At 37.3% G+C, this 13,059-nt stretch overlaps 1 protein-coding gene across 11 annotated transcripts in view; it reads right to left on the bottom strand.

The window, feature by feature from the left end:
* LOC149557109 (tubulin gamma chain) overlaps nucleotides 1-11,132 on the bottom strand; it is a 130,567-nt gene extending 119,435 nt beyond the window's left edge. For 6 of the 11 annotated variants that reach the window (XM_089831821.1, XM_089831820.1, XM_089831816.1 and 3 more), the window contains exon 1: nucleotides 10,827-11,082. The gene's annotated coding sequence lies outside the window, so the exon portion shown is untranslated. Of the gene's footprint in view, nucleotides 1-1,397; nucleotides 1,499-10,826 lie in introns of all 11 variants that reach the window. The other 5 variants (XM_089831815.1, XM_089831814.1, XM_089831813.1 and 2 more) reach the window with 4 other exon arrangements.
* Nucleotides 11,133-13,059: the final 1,927 nt, after the last annotated feature.

Genomic DNA, 13,059 nt, shown 5'->3' with positions numbered 1-13,059 from the left:
CTCATTATAATCAAACAATTACTGGTTATGAAGGTTGGCATCTTTCCATCATGCCTCTTCAGTAAATATTCATATTAGCTGATCGGCTCTCCAAATCCAGAGAAGAAGATTTGATATTATCACTTATATTTCCTTTTAAGGAGTCACTCGTGTATAAAGCATAGAAAGGTTGTGATTGCAACAGCTGGTACAAGTATCATAATTGTATATCAGAGACAGCATCCATATAAGTGCATATATCAATAGAGACATATCTGAGATGGCTAGTGTGACAGAGAAGATTGAATGTATAATTCTAAATATCACAGACGGCAGATCTCTGCCAAGATTACTTATCCTGTAACTTGCAGCATATAATATATTTGAAGATCAGAGACAGCTACACAGGATATAGTGCATATAATATAATGTACAATCAGAAACAACCATCTTACATAAACTGCATTCTGGGACTGCAGCATTGCTTAGATCTGTCCATCACCCATATTAAGAGGATTCATCATTGCATTTGCAATTACCAGTCATATGTACATTCTGATATAATTCATTATCACTGCATTCTGATAACATTGTTATTGCATTGTCATTGCATTTGGAACTATCAGTTGCACATTCTATTTATTATCACACTCATACCCCATATTGTAGCACTTGGAAATACCAGTCATATATAGTTCATTATCATTATTCACATTTTACTGTTGTTGCATTCACAATTAAAGTGATTCATATATCTGCATTTCCCTTATATTGTATAAAGTAGGCATTTGGAGAAGGATTTCAGTAACTTCACGTAGTGTCCATATAATCAGAAAAAGGAACATTCCGATGAATGGCAGGGAAATTGAATTCTGAATCTCCAAAATGTGATCAGTGCTCTGAGCATGGATCAACGAGGGCCCTAGCATAAGCGCCAAAGGCAGAGCTTTGAGGGCTTTGGTGGGAGATCCGTGAAGCTAGAATCTCTTAACATATGATTATAGGTTTTATGAATATTATGTTGTGGTCTTTTCCCACATATACTTCAGATTAACAGCACAACAAGTTGTAATGAATCAAATAAACAGTCCCCAACATTATATGTAAATGTTGGAATTCTAGACAATCCTTGTTGCCCAAGTGCATTGTCAATGTTGAAGGACATCTCACCATTTTCTAGAATTAAAATTTCATGTAGTGACCTCAATTTTTTAATTGGACTTATAAGCAAATTAGTCTACAGTGAGGTGGTCATGAAAACTACCATTTTTTTTTTTGAAATGGAAGAGCAAAATTATAAGAAGGAAAACCTCTAACAAAAAGGAACGTGATGCTGAAAATATACCTTATAATAGTATTAATGTACAAACAGCACTGAAGGAAGTGAATAACAATAGCTTTTTCTTCAATAATTTTACCTGAATGAAGAAGCTTTTGCTGATACAATGCCTGGGACAATTTACCTACTTCAGCTGATTGCACCAAAATGCTCAGAGAGAATGAAGTAGCATGTGATAAGCTATCCAGAGAAAGAAAAGCACAAGTAAATGTCAGAAAAAAATATTAAAGCCTTAGGTAATTGAAGATTACTTCAGGAAAAAGATACAGTGAACAAAAAAGTTTAAGGTCCATAGGCAGAATGATGTTGAAAATTCAAAACCTTATCAAATTCAATGGTTCCCTCATATCCTAAGTCCAATATTACGCGATCAGTACGTATCTTGAAAAGGCAATGTACCCTACCGTCAGATACCAAATCTAATGAAGCACAAAGATCTGCTCTGTCATGTCCCCAATTTTTGGTGACAGTTCGATTTAATTAATTTAATTAATCTAGTTGTCCAAAATAATGAATATTTTAAGGACGACTAATTAATTATTTTAATTAAATAAATAAGTGATATTAAGTTAATTATTTATAAAGTTATCAAATAAATGAATATTAAAAGATAACTTTATATTTAATTAATTTAATAAAGTGACTTGGATTATAAAAATATTTAATAAAGTCACTTAAGAGATAAGATCAAAAATGTTCTAGAAGTCTCTGGAAAAGATGAAGAGAAAAGAATAAATAGGCACCCCGGGGCTCCATTCGAATCAAGCAGTTGTTTTATCTCTTTTCTTTTCAGATTGTGATTCAATCACAGGTGCATTGTGGAACCTAGGGTTTCTGCAATTGTCACAGTTGGCCATTGAGAACGATAACTCTCAATTGGTACGCAATTTTGAGGGTGTGAAATATCATCTGAATTATTGCAGATTGGAGGTGACAGTCAGTCATTTCATCCGGACGGTAATCTATGGCTTAAGGCCAAAAATTTGGAAGATCATTCTAAGAAATAGGATTCGAGGATTTAATCAACTCACAAGGTTCACAAGATCAGTTGCAGTGTGAACAGTTCGGGAATAGAAAGCGAGTTTCCTAGACAAACTTTCAACAGCATTTCCGTATTTGGTTAAGACCGAAGTCTGAAGCTGTTTGCACATAGCGAATTTTGGGCAGGCCGGATTGCAATACAACATTCACAGTGATAACATACAACGCTCTGGCGGACAAGTGGGCGTCTTCAAACAAACACAAAGCCTGTCCAAGTGATGTACTCAAATGGGAGTACCGCAGGGAGAAGTTGGTGTCTAAAATCATATCATACAATGCAGATATAATATGTCTGCAGGAGGTGCAGGAAGAACACTACGTTGACTTCAATACTGCATTGACATGCCAAGGATACGAGGGCTTCTATTTGCCAAAATTAGATTGCAATGCGGCCCATAGAGATGGTTGCGCCACCTTTTTCCTAAGTAAAAAGTTTTCTTGTATGGAAAAATCCGACATTATGTATGGAAGCCATGAATTTGGGAGTTGTTGCCCTCGAAACTGAGCGGGACTTTGGAGAGGTATGGATTGTTATCAGTCAAGCTATTCAACACAAGGGACATAATTCCATCAGGAGTTGGACGTTATGCTTGGTCGAGCTGGCAGGTCCCTTCTTGATTCGACTGAAGATCCATTCGCAGCAGACGTCCAAGAACTATGATCTACAGATTAGAAGTTATTCAACCGGCATTGTCCGCGGGTCACAAATTTTCACAACTATGGCCACGCTCATAGGTAATATCATTGTGAAGTCTGAAGGTGGTAACTATGGGAGCCATTAGCAAGGGGTTGCGATATGTTTCAAGTGCAGTAGAAGCCAGGTCGAGATCATAAAAAAATAACCTTTGATTAGTGTCAACCTCGCTCAGAAGTTACGGGTTCCGCAGAGGCATTCCTAAGGGAGGTTGGGTGGCCAACAACACTGCCAGCAGATGAGAAAGAATTCCCAGTAGTTTGGTATTACGACCAGGAATTGGATGATGCAAATACCATTCATTAATGGAGTGACAAATGCGATCTTTTTCAGATCAGACGGAGTTCGATTGGCATTAAGCTTCAGATAAAATTCAGGTTTCCTCTTTGGCATTGTTTTAGATATATATATACCCAATCCGGGTTCTATAATCAATTATGGGATTGTTATTAAATATTACTTGCAACTGAATCACTTTCTGAATTCTGTCATTAACCATTGCATAAGGATTGGTCTTTGATCACTTTCCAGTATAGTTACTTAGTTCAGTAGGGACTGAGCTTGTTGACTAACTGTTTGACGAAATGACCGAACCCTTGAAGTTTTAAGATTTTGGTGCTTAAAGAGTCAATAATCCTGTCGGGGTCATTTCAGTGGTATCAGAGCGGTTTTCTTGCCATCCTGTGGGGTGAGAACCGAATTACATGAGTGATCAGCACTCTACTTCAACCAAGATCGACAGGTACAGCACAAAGTCTCCGAGGACACAATCTTGGACAAGTAATAGATATAGTATTCAGAGTCGGAATTGTGGAAAGGAGGACTATTCAGGCATTCAGGATGAGCTCAGAAAAATCAGACATAACATGTCTGAACTGTTGGTTAAGCACCACCGTATGATTGACAGGCTGTCTGACCCAGCTAAGGTGAATAAATCAACTGAATTTTGTTTTGTCAAATCTTCTCACAAAGCGTTGACTGATACAATGAGAGATGTTAATAGGAACCTTAATGAGGAATTCGAGAAACAAGTGTGCAACCGGTCAGAGGCTTCAGTTCAGTCACAGGAAGAAGTGATGAAGGATATTATGCTGATGGATAGTAACTGTCAACTTGATACTTCAATTGAGACAACTGTATACAGGTTTCCCAAGGGTGATGTCTCAGATACTCAAGGTGGTTTGGTTCCGACAATCAATGATTACAGTGAAGTGAGTTCAGATGATGATAAGGATGTTGATGGTGAGATACCAGGTAGAGATGAGCAAACACTGCGTATTCATGATTTTGCTGAGAGAGAGTACCAGGCTCAATTAGATGCTTCGTCACATGATTTGTCCAGCCAACTGAAGGTAAGCAAAGATAGTATTGTGGCTTCTTTATCTCATCATGACAGGATGCGGGAGATGATAGAAGAGCACATCCGAATGATTCAGTTACAAGGAAGACATAACGGAGTTCAAGCAAAATCTTCTTGGTATGACTTACAGGCAATTAGTGAAGGAATGGGAACCATGAAGTCAAGCTATTTACATCTTCTATCAGACCGTGACCATCTTCTTAGCCTTACCAAAGACTACTCAGATGCCTTGAGAAGGAAGGAGGAAATTGACAAGGTTTCTCGCGAGCTTGAGGACACTCGAGCAACTTTGGCTTTACAGGACTGGGAGAGACATGAGAATGAGCATGGCATGGAGCTAAGCTTAGTTTCATCTGGCACGTCTGACACTCAGCTTTCTACATTTGACGGATCATATGTGGTGGCTGATAATGATACGAGTTCATTTTGCATTCACATCCAGGATACAAGGACAATGTCAGACAAATATGAGGAGTTAGTTGGTATTGGTCACACTATTCGGGTAAGGAGTTTGCTTGAGTTACCTGTTGTTTCTTGTTTACGAATATGGAATCAAGGATGTTTCAGCAGCGTTTGGGATTCAATTGACTGGAGAACACTTAATGGTAGCAGTGATTGTTTAAATACTATCATGGACTTGATTAGCAGAATACACGGTGTTGTCTTTCCTTGTGCCAGCAGCTTGTCTGATGTTGGTATTGGTTTTTATACACCGGTATTGGGCTTAGTTCATATTTTCAGACTACCATTTTTGCTAGAAGGTGTTGAAGATTTTTCATATTTGGAAGCATGTACAGATGAGTCCCAGGATCGTTTTGGCCTTGATGACATCCGGGAGAATGAAGTGAACAGTTTTGAAGATTCAGCTTCCTTGACAAATTCTTTGGGTACAGGGGAGTCAGACAGCAGTACTACAGATTTTGACACTCCGAATGAGGATATGAGTTTTGGAGATGATTCGCGAGATATGAATGATAATATTCTAGAAGCCAGTGACCTTGAAGATACTTTTTTAGACAGGGCACCAGAAGAGGTTTGTAGGAGACAGTTCAGCCAGAGCCATCATGTGACTAGTCAATTGAAAGTTAGTAAGCGAGACATTGCTATCGCTTGTGAGCATTTTGATACTGCTCGTCAGTTGTTGGCCGTTACTAGGTGGGGTACTGCTATGACAGATGAGTCCAGTGGTGGTTACTTTCCTTTGGCAGAGATTCATGCCTTGAGTGAAGCTGTTCGGATTTTGAAGCAGGATTACTTACGACTGGTAGCTGACCGTGATCACCTGGTTGAGTGGGGGAGTACAGCATATAAGGCACTCTTGGATCGTGAAGAGGAGGTGAGTGAGCTTTCCCAGGAGCTCATAGTGACTACTGAAGCTTTAGAGGATACACGGCGGGATCTACAAAAGTCGCAGTTCCAGTTGAAGGAGGTGACCATGGAGTTGGAACATTTGCGGTCAAACCCAGCCCCAGACCCAGTTCATTCGTCTATTGAGGTGGTTGGTGGTGAGTATACTCCTGCAGTTGTTACTGAGGAGCATGTTGTTGGGACTAACACACATGTTCAGGGTTTGGAAGAAGTTGGTCTTAATGAGTTTGGGATACCGGTAGAGTCAAGTTTCCAGATTGATTCTTCTCAGATAGTTGATAGTGTGGTACAGTTGAGTACGCTACCCTTACAGGAGGACCAGTTGTGGTGTAAAGGGGAGTATGTTAATGTTTCCTCATATAATTTTTACTGCACTAAACCGTTCATGGAGTATTTGCTGGATAGTGCATGTGTTCATTTGGACACGCATAAGGTGACAGAAGGTGTTCTCATCCAAGATACTAGTGTTATTTGCAGATTGGTTGAGAAGATTATAGGGGTCCTTTCTACTATGCTACCTCACAGGGATCTCGAGGAGGGGTTTGTTGAGCAGAGTGCACAGGGACCTATCCGACCTACAGTCACTCAGAGTCAGAGATTGGAGCCATATGTTGATTACCAGTTCAGTAATGATGAGCTAGCAACAGAATTTGGAGGTTCTTACCGGCATTATACGGTAGGGTACGCTCATCATTTTTCTTTTGACACAGAGATAGAAGATTTTATTTCACGTAGATGTAGATTGGCTCCAGTTTCTTACCATCCACTAGGGGATAGATTGGCACCATCTTTTGAAAATAAAATTGGTAGTAGCAAGTTACTCAGCTTGCAGCATCGACACACCCGGAGCAGTTTTTCAGAGATTGGATTTGATGGCAATAATTCAGGTACCTATGGCTGTTGTCATATCTACAGTGCAGTTGGGTGCAGGTGTCATTTTGACAGGGGTTTGAGTTTTGATAGAGTTGATGTTTCAGTTGGCTTGAGTTCCGCAGAATGCTTTCTTCTACCGACATTTACAGTTGGTTTTCAGATAATTTCATCAGAGTTGTCAGTTGTTTGGATGTTGAGTACAGTTTCTCAGATACTGGTATTGATGATTTCTCCACGGGAGTATGATGAGGATTGGGATGACATACAGATTTACATTTGGGACCCAGGCATACTGATTGGTTTATGGTTCAGCCATTGCTTGGGGACAAGCAATTTCAGGAAGGGCGGACTGTCATGTCCCCAATTTTTGGTGACAGTTCGATTTAATTAATTTAATTAATTTGGTTGTCCAAACTAATGAATATTTTAAGGACGACTAATTAATTATTTTAATTAAATAAATAAGTGATATTAAGTTAATTATTTATAAAGTTATCAAATAAATGAATATTAAAAGATAACTTTATATTTAATTAATTTAATAAAGTGACTTAGATTATAAAAATATTTAATAAAGTCACTTAAGAGATAAGATCAAAAATGTTCTAGAAGTCTCTGGAAAAGATGAAGAGAAAAGAATAAATAGGCACCCCGAGGCTCCATTCGAATCAAGCAGTTGTTTTATCTCTTTTGTTTTCAGATTGTGATTCAATCACAGGTGCATTGTGGAACCTAGGGTTTCTGCAATTGTCACAGTTGGCCATTGAGAACGATAACTCTCAATTGGTACGCAATTTTGAGGGTGTGAAATATCATCTGAATTATTGCAGATTGGAGGTGACAGTCAGTCATTTCATCCGGACGGTAATCTGTGGCTTAAGGCCAAAAATTTGGAAGATCATTCTAAGAAATAGGATTCGAGGATTTAATCAACTCACAAGGTTCACAAGATCAGTTGCAGTGTGAACAGTTCGGGAATAGAAGGCGAGTTTCCTAGACAAACTTTCAGCAGCATTTCCGTATTTGGTTAAGGCTGAAGTCTGAAGCTGTTTGCACATAGCGAATTTTGGGCAGGCCGGATTGCAATACAACATTCACAGTGATAACATACAACGCTCTGGCAGACAAGTGGGCGTCTTCAAACAAACACAAAGCCTGTCCGAGTGATGTACTCAAATGGGAGTACCGCAGGGAGAAGTTGGTGTCTAAAATCATATCATACAATGCAGATATAATATGTCTGCAGGAGGTGCAGGAAGAACACTACGTTGACTTCAATACTGCATTGACACGCCAAGGATACGAGGGCTTCTATTTGCCAAAATTAGATTGCAATGCGGCCCATAGAGATGGCTGCGCCACCTTTTTCCTAAGTAAAAAGTTTTCTTGTATGGAAAAATCCGACATTATGTATGGAAGCCATGAATTTGGGAGTTGTTGCCCTCGAAACTGAGCGGGACTTTGGAGAGGTATGGATTGTTATCAGTCAAGCTATTCAACACAAGGGACATAATTCCATCAGGAGTTGGACGTTATGCTTGGTCGAGCTGGCAGGTCCCTTCTTGATTCGACTGAAGATCCATTCGCAGCAGACGTCCAAGAACTATGATCTACAGATTAGAAGTTATTCAACCGGCATTGTCCGCGGGTCACACATTTTCACAACTATGGCCACGCTCATAGGTAATATCATTGTGAAGTCTGAAGGTGGTAACTATGGAAGCCATTAGCAAGGGGTTGCGATATGTTTCAAGTGCAGTAGAAGCCAGGTCGAGATCATAAAAAAATAACCTTTGATTAGTGTCAACCTCGCTCAGAAGTTACGGGTTCCGCAGAGGCATTCCTACGGGAGGTTGGGTGGCCAACAACACTGCCAGCAGATGAGAAAGAATTCCCAGTAGTTTGGTATTACGACCAGGAATTGGATGATGCAAATACCATTCATTAATGGAGTGACAAATGCGATCTTTTTCAGATCAGACGGAGTTCGATTGGCATTAAGCTTCAGATAAAATTCAGGTTTCCTCTTTGGCATTGTTTTAGATATATATATACCCAATCCGGGTTCTATAATCAATTATGGGATTGTTATTAAATATTACTTGCAACTGAATCACTTTCTGAATTCTGTCATTAACCATTGCATAAGGATTGGTCTTTGATCACTTTCCAGTATAGTTACTTAGTTCAGTAGGGACTGAGCTTGTTGACTAACTGTTTGACGAAATGACCGAACCCTTGAAGTTTTAAGATTTTGGTGCTTAAAGAGTCAATAATCCTGTCGGGGTCATTTCATGCTCATTGCTTTCAATTCATATCATTTTAATTTTTATCCTCCAAACAGAAAAGTGAAAATATCACCGTAAAATAAGAGATTGTTTCTTCTAATTTACAGAAGCATGCTTCTTTTTTAAACCCTGCAAAACTGTAATATTTCTTTAAGGTATATATAGTTTTTGGCCTTAAATTAAACAAAGACTATCAACTGGCTTATGATATGTCCGCTAATAAGAAAGTCCACAGAGTGCCGTAGTAAAAGTAAGTTCAATATATTAGGCTAAGCCTGTAGACTTGCTCACAGAAAATTTTTGGTAGCCTATTTCGAGAGAAATATTGACTTAGGCCTATTACACATCAAAATAAATAAATAACACCGAATACAAATCAGAGAAATAAAGCTACTTAAAATCAGAGAAATAATCTTATACAGGATAACAAAACAGTTTTCAAATCAAACTTATAAAAAGTGGAAAAAACTGTGTCCACCAAGCAAAACAGAACAGTAAAAGAGGAAAAACAACACAGGAGAAAAACAGTAAGTGCGGCCCATATCCTTTCAGATCTAGTAAAAAGAACAAGCTTCTCTTAGAGAGATGAATTGTTAAGTATGTTGATAAATTAAATTAAAATGAAAATAGACAGATGCGAGATAAGGTGTAAAAGTCACTTTTTCTTATGATCGGTCTCAAGTTGCGTCAGAATTTAAAAAATTAAATCTTCAAACTCCAAGAAATGGCCCTTCCATAACTTGATTCAAAAGAAAATAAAACAAAAAATAGAGACAGTACACAATCCTCCAAAACAAAGATGGCAACTAAATATTCTAACCTGATTGAGGGATCAAATCTCCACCGAGAAAAAACAACAAAACCATGGACCATCGGGGAGGATATCTGGTATTTAGAATATTAAGGATATGACTAGGAAAAATAGTGATATCAAGCTTTTTCCTAAACCTGATCACAACCTTTAACTCTACACCCTACAGGTTATTAAAAATCAATAGATTTCCTGCTGAAAGAAAACCCCAACCTTCAATTTAACGTCTATGATAAATTATCCGAATCCTGCCAGATCTAATAAAAGACGCTATCTAAAACCCATGCTTAAGCAAACACGTGAAGTTCTGAGTAATTTAGACCTAAACTAAAAACAGGCCGCAAAATTTATATAACGTCTGTCAAATCCTACCAGATTTGAATAAGTTTAAAAATCTAGAGCTTCATAAAGAGAGTCAAGCTCCTATTTACAAGCATTACCTAAAACCAAAACATTCCCCTTTATGCAATAAATCCCACACAGAACCTGATCGAACCGAGACTATACAAATTAGGTCAATGACTCTGCTAAGCAAAATTTAAATATTCTTAATTTCAGAGTAGCGGGTTTAAATATATTAGATTAAAAGACCAAAACCCCTTACTGTGTTTAAAAAAAATTATCAGTTTTACAGCTAAAGTTTAACATGCTGCACTCCTAGGTAGATTTTCAGGTGCTTTCCAGAAATAAATAGTTTCGGAACTTTATCCTCGCCTACGATTCAAATAAGACGATAAAAATTAACAAAAAAAAAGAAAGTTCAATCCGATAGAATTTGTTACAAATTCTCAGATTGTTGAACACACAGGCGAACAAATCAACCGTACGATTTCGATTTCCCATCAAAATTGTAATAGCCAATCCGTAAAACACGATTCAATTTCAAAGTAAATGAGAAACGAATGATAGCTCTCAAGTGGTCTTTGATAGATCATAATGATAAACTCGAAAATTACACACGAACCAAAAGATTTTAAAGCACAATTCGCCACATAACTTCGCCAATAACAAGAAGAAGAAATCATCCATACATATTGCCAAATTTTATCCCTGCATTTCGTCAAAAACTTTACCTATTTCTGTAGCCGCTCGCACATAAGCCAGCCGGATCTTGCGAAAATTTTCAACAAACAGGCAAGAAATCAAGAATGCGAGTGGTAACCAGTCCCTTTCCTTGCGTTGTCTGAGTGCAGAGAAATAACCGAACACAAATGCAGAGAATCAACTAAGCACAAAAACAGTACTCCTGCCAGGAACTAAAAACCTGACTCCATTTTTTTCAAATATTCACCTATTTTATTGTCTTCCCAAACATAACGTCAAAGAAATTGGAGGGAACTACATTAAATAGTTAGAATACATAAAGTTATTTTATGAATAGAATGAATGAATGGAAGATTTAAATATCATTTATATGGGACTTCTCAAGGGTTACGCATTTCATAATATGATATAGGATATTAAGCACAATGGTTATGTTTCAGCAGAATGTATTAAAAGTCAAAAAAAAAAAATATCAAATTTCTTAAAATACAATGATTTTTTTTCAGTTTTTTTTTCTTTTTATTACACGACGTATAAATCATGAAAAACAAATGTTAAAAATTTCAACAAAATCTGATTTTTTTTTTTTTTTTCAATTTTAGTCAAAGGTGCATTTTGTCTAGAGGATAGTCATGTTCTTTTGTAACATCTTTTTTACATCCCTCTAATAACAAAGTATTTTGCTCATAAGGTTTATTATTTTCTCTAATTATATTTCTTCAAATATTTACATAACTAGAACAAATATAATTATAGGTTGAGCACTACATGATAAAATGACATTATATCTCTACCACACACATGTTGTAGAATAGGCAACTCCTTTTTTTTTGTCCTTAGGTATCATCCATCTACGTGTTTCGCACCTCAAAAGGTGAGAACTAGTCCTAAGCTGAGCTATGATCATTTTTGCTCTCCATTTGACATTTGCTCTTATGTATGATTTTTCCTCATGATTTATAACAAAGCATATCTACATTTCATAACTAAAATATATAAAAACAAAATGTATAGTGATAGGAAATAAAAATGAAAATGAAAATATCCATTGAAAGGAATGTTGTCACTTTTTAGTAAATGGAATAAAATAGTACTTATGCATATGACCAATGGTGACATAATACATCAGGTTCTTATCAATAGTATGGTGATAGCATTGTATAGATACTGAAGGATTTGAGCAATACAAATCCACAAAACCCGAAGAACACCTATATGCAAGAACCTGTCACAGAGAAGCAAAGACAAAGAGAAGGTAAGGGTTTGGCTCTAAAAATATGGAAGAGTATATTATCAAACTGAAAGAATTAATAAAAATACAAATGATCAATCCTAATAAAGGAGGTTGTAAAACCCTAAAAGGTAAAGAATATTTAATAATTAATATTTAATTATTAAATAGAAATGTATGTGCATGAAGTAAAATCTTAAGAAGGGAGTAAAGGTAATTTAATATATGAAATGAAATAAATCCTTTACTCTAACACCCCCCTTAAGATGAGCTACAAACAATGTAAAAAAAAACAACGAGACCATAATGCCAAAAGCATAAATGGGTCCTAGCAACATGGCCTGATGAGGTACCCAACACAACCAAATCTCTGAAAGCTAGAGAAATAGGAAAAACCACATGGGAAAAACCCTACTCCAAAAAAGAGATAGAAGAAGCTAAAAAGCAAGAAAAGAAGGAAAGAAGGACTCATCATTGAGACCCCTCAAGGACAACTTCCTTCACCCCAAGCATAGAATGCAACTGAAGATACCGCGGGGATGCAAAAGGTTTAGTGAAAATGTCTTCAACTTACTCAGCAGTCGGAATTTACTCCAAGCTACGAGAGTCATCCTAAATTAGATGCCTGATAAAGTGCATGTGAAGCTCAATGTGCTTGGTCCTCTGATGCTCAACTGGGTTGTTGGAAATGTGTATAGCACTCTAATTGTCACACCAAAGAAAGGTGGAACTATCAGGAGGATATTCCAAACTCTGTCATCAACTGTCGAATCCATAAAACATCTTGACTAGCTAGCACAACTACCCTATGCTCTGCCTTTGTAGATGATAATGTGTGAGCATGCTACTTCTTGCAAGACCATGTGATAGGACCAGAACCAAGATAGAAAACAAATCCAGAAGTAGACTTTTGATCATCAATATCACTAGCCCAATCTGAGTCTATAAAACCAACGATGTGATGATCCCCTAATGTGTAGTGAATGTCATAACATGCAGTACCCTGGATATACCTCAAGATACATTTGGAA

The sequence above is a fragment of the Cupressus sempervirens genome, chromosome 5 (genome assembly GCF_028749045.1).
Source record: "Cupressus sempervirens isolate cs-2001-9-10 chromosome 5, ASM2874904v1, whole genome shotgun sequence".
Taxonomy (NCBI): Eukaryota; Viridiplantae; Streptophyta; class Pinopsida; order Cupressales; family Cupressaceae; genus Cupressus; species Cupressus sempervirens.
This window is presented reverse-complemented; position numbering and strand designations above follow the sequence as displayed.